Source organism: Convolutriloba macropyga, chromosome 9, assembly GCF_964194025.1.
Source record: "Convolutriloba macropyga chromosome 9, txConMacr16.3, whole genome shotgun sequence".
In the NCBI taxonomy this organism is placed as follows: Eukaryota; Metazoa; Xenacoelomorpha; order Acoela; family Convolutidae; genus Convolutriloba; species Convolutriloba macropyga.
Window position 1 is genome coordinate 19,870,390 of NC_134476.1, and position 4,881 is coordinate 19,875,270.

Genomic DNA, 4,881 nt, shown 5'->3' on the forward strand with positions numbered 1-4,881 from the left:
AACGTTCTTGAAAAACAAAATCTAGAAAATCATATGTTTGAAAAACATATAAGAATCTTGCGAGCGCTCTTGATGTCAAAAATTCCTGTGATTTTAAATTTAAAAACTATGCACACAAAACTTGTGAGCGCTGTTGAATACGAAAATTCAATTAACTATGTGCTTGAAAATTATGCAACAATATAGCGAGCGCTCTTGAAAACAAAAGTCCCAGAGAAAATCTATATAAAAACCATGCAAGAATCTTGGGAGTGCTCTTGAAAACAAAAAACCTAGTGATTATATGTCTAAAATTATGCACAAAAGTCTTGCGAGCGCTATTGAAAAGTAAAATCCAAGTAACTATATGTTTGAAATTCATGCAAAAATCTTGCAAATGCTTTTGAAATTCAAAACCGCAGTGATTATTTTCGTACAAGAATCTCAGGAGCGAAAAGAGAAATCTAGGTATATATTTGTTTAAAAACATACAAGAGTCATTCTAATACTATTGATAACGACAATCCTTTCATTAAATGCTTCAAAATCATGCACATAGACATTGTGAGCGCACTTGATAACAAAAATAAAATTAACTATATGCTTGAAAAAAATGCAACAATCTAGGGAGCGCTCTTTAAAAGGAAACTCTCAGTGATTTTGTATTTTAAAACCTGTTTAAAATTTTGCAAGTCCTCTTGAAAATGAAAATCCAGCCGTCATATGTTAGAAAACCATTCCTAAAAACTTGCGAGCGCTCTTGAAAACAAAAAAAATCGCTTGAAATCGTAAATCCCAGAGGTTATCTATTTGAAAACCATGCAAGAATAATCTTGGATGTGCTCTTGAAAACGAAAATTACAGTAATTAAATTCCTAAAAATCATGCACAAAAATATCGCGAAGGTTCTCAAAAACAAAAGTTCTTGGGATTACGTGCTTGAAAAATATGAAAAAACCTGGCAAGAGTGCGTGAAAACAAAATTTTTCAGAGTTCTTCTTCTTAAAAATCGTGCAGCAAATATTCGATGCTCTTGAAAATGAAAATCTTAGAGATTATCTACATCCAGAAGATGCAAGAACCTTGCGGAAGCTCTTGACAATAAAAACCCAAGTGATTATTTGTTCAAAAAATCCTGCAAATATTTTTGAACGCTCTTGAAACAAAAATTCCAGTGAATATGTTGACAACCAGGCAGAAAAACCTTGCGAGGGCCTTTCAAAAAGAAAAACCTAATGATGTTTTTAAAATTTTGCAACAATCTAGCAAGCGCATTTGAAAAAAAAATCTCAGAGGTTATATGTGTGAAAATTACACAAAAATTTTCCGAACTCTCTAAAAAAACCTCTCAAACTATGTTATATGTTTGTGAACCATACCAGAATCTAGGCAACATCTTGAAAGCAAAAATCCTACTAATTATATGTTTGAAAATCAAACAACAGTCTTGAGAGCGATCATGAAAACGAATTTCCCAGTGATTTTATGTATAAAAATTTTTCTAAAAACCTTGCAAGCGCTCTTGAAAAAAAACCTAGTGATTTTATGTTCGATAATTATGCACAAAAACCTTGCGAGCACTCATTAAATTGAAAATCTCAGTGACTGCATGTATGAAAGTTATGCGGATAAACATAGCCAGCTCTCTTGAAAACGAGAATCCGAGTGATTATATTTTGAAAATCCTGCAGGAATCTAGCAAACGCACTGAAAACGAAAACCTCGTTTATTATGTGTTTGAAATTTATGCACGAATCTTGCAAGCGCTCCCCAGGTTTAGTTACAGACTTATGAAAAGACAATGCTCGACCAACATTCACTATGAAAAGATCATACTCGACTCATTTCAGCTATGAAAAGAGTTTAGCTGGACTTTAAGACATTCAGGACTTTAGCTCGACTCAAATTTTTTTGCAAAAGAATTTAGTTGGACCCAAATTTTCACAAAAGATTTTGGCTTGACTTAATATTTGGGCTGGATATAAGCCCGACACAATGTTTGCAAACAAAGTCGAGTTAAAGTTTTTTCATGGGTCCATCATTGGTCTTTTCATAAGTCTGCTTTTTTGCCATTGAAATTATCCGGGCGAAAATGCATATAGTGTAGTCAGCGGGTATACAACTTCATTTTTAATGATTCATCAGAAGATCCCAAATCCCTCAAAAGCCTGCATTATTTTTTTAAAAAAAATATTTCATAAATTTGGAAGGGAAAGCAAACTGAATAACGCCGAACTTTTGTTATGGCTAATTGGACTAGGACCAATACACTTAAGCTAGCTGGTTTCATTGAATCAAGTAATGTGGTAATATACTCGAGCTGTTATATCTCTTTATCTTAAGATTTGTTGAAAATCTTAAGCTTTTGGCAGTTTTCCAACTGTTACTTAATTTGGACTGCTTTGGTGCAAAGCTATTCAGTCTTGCTCCAGCTCTACTTCTGTATGTACAGAAGCAGAAAAAAATGAAAAGTATCTGATTTTAAAAAAAATAGACTCATGAAAAGACTAATCGTGGACCCATGAAAAGACCTTTACTCGACTTTGTTGGTTATGAAATGACTAATGATGGACCCATGAAAAGACCTTAGCTGGATTTCTTTGTTATGAAAAGACTTAAGCTCGACCCATGAAAAGAAATTAGCTCGACTTTAACTAGGAAGCTCGACCGTGTAATTATAGTCAATATTCCCCCCTCCCCCTACTAGACTTTTAAAGTCTTTTCATAAGTAGAGGTCTAGGCCTGGGTCCTGAAAATGAAAGGCGCAGTGATTATGTGTTTGAAATTCTGCGAGGTTTGAACTGGTTTACAGACCTGAAGACGCAGTTTCCACTCTAATGTAACTAAAATCTGTAGTTTAATCAGTTCGCATATAAAAAACACTGCCTCCAGATGACTGGCATGAGCACGATTGGAAAATTTGTTCAGTTTCTTTCCCCTCGATTCATATAACCCCGCGTATATTGGCACCATCACTTCAGCCGAGTATCATTTCATTCCGAAGATTGGCTTTCCTCAGTGTAAGATTGGTTCCTCATTATTCTGTGAATATTTTAATTCCATCTTTGGTTGCGATAGTTTAATATAGATCGTGCCGCTAAGGCATTCATGTGGCCCACGAGGTATTGCAGAATGATTACAAAACCAATGTTATTAGAACCAATTATAAATACAATAGTATTGGGGTTAAAATGATAGAGGGGTGAAGCGATCGATATGAAATGATCGGGTGTTAAATAAATAAATAGGGGTGAAAAGGTTGAACCAGAAAAAAATCATCCCCTTTTCCCAGCAAGATTTTTGAATGACTTCGAGCCTGCTCTTCATTATTTTTATGGAACAGTTTTCATAAAGCAGAGTTTATCTATCTTAACTCTTTGAAAACCAGAAAGTAAAACTCTCAAAATGAATAGCAAGATCCCAATTGAAGGTTGTGCTGAATGTGACAATACCATTTGTGGGTGACGTCACCAAATTCGCCCTCAACATGACTCCGGAGTTTTACAGCAACCCACAGGCTCCTTCTGCGCCCTTTTTCGAAAATGGTTAGAGGGGTTTCTAGAATAGAGCTCTGATCAAAGTTGTTCAACGGTGATAGTAGATTAGTGCAATTCACTTAATTAAAGAAGACTAAATCATCACAATAATGTATTCATATAACAATGATGGAAACCACAAATGCTTTTGCAAGTAGATTTTGCTTCTGTTGTGGCCTCAGGTTTAAGGTTGAAGGAAATTTCTCAACTTTGTAAAAAATTCGCGGAAATGCGCTAATTTACAAAAATTTTATCGAAAAAAAACTTACTTAATGAGGCGCATAAACGCGCTGATGTGGGGTGAGAGTTAAAAAGTGTTAAAATGCAATGAACTTAATTCACAAAAGCGCTGGAATTAAAGCGAGTTCGTAGCAAAAGTGCTGCTCATTCAGAGTTTTAATAATTAAGGTTTTCAATTCGAATTATGGAACATTTCAGCTCAATCAGCGCAATTCGTAAAAAATAATGTCCTGAAAGGGCGCTGAAACCTCGACCAGGTTGCTTAACGAAAAAGTTATTAGATACTATTTTTTGTTAATTTTTATTAACAGTGTACAGCGATGGAGAATGTAATGTAGACAGCGTAGATATCTTCAATGAACGAAAGTGCCTGTTTCAACTGGAGATTCCAGAATGCTCAATCATGTACCCACTGAAGGTGACACTTCATGGAGAGGGCGGCTCAACAACGTCAATATCTTTCCCTGGATTCATCACTTTCCTTCCCTCGTCTCACCCAAAACTAACCGGATGCACCTTTGACGGGTCTATCTCTGCCGTTTTCTGTTATGCTGCATTACCCTTCAAAGCAAAGTTTCAAGGCTACCTTAAAAATTCTGGTGGTACAACCCGCTCTTCGCTTATTGGTGAGAATTTCGACCTATTATTGACCTCAGCTAAAATTGACCTCAGCATTTTGTCATTTGTTCTCGCATGGACTAAAAATGTAGTCCAAAGTCAGTATATAAAAATGTAGTCCAAAATGTAGTGCTGAGTCAGTCATCCGGAAGTGACCTCTGATCATACCATTCCCATCCGAAAGTGACCCCTGATCACACTTTAGTCTTGAATCAGTCTGAGCCACAACTTGAGAGAGTCAACTCTTAAACATTGTTTTCAGCCTTGACTATTTTCATTTTGGTTGCCAAACATAAATGCCACCATTCAAAGTTGCTTGCCTTTAAAAGTTCACAAACGCAAGAAAAACCCGAGCTCTTTTACAAACTTCAATTGGAAATATCAATTGTCGGCAAAATATAATATTCATATCCACTCACATGGTGTTTCATCGAAAAAATATTTTTGGGTAGGCAAGTGTAACATTTTCCCCCTATTTTGGTTGCACAAAGCCTGATCAATTGTAAAA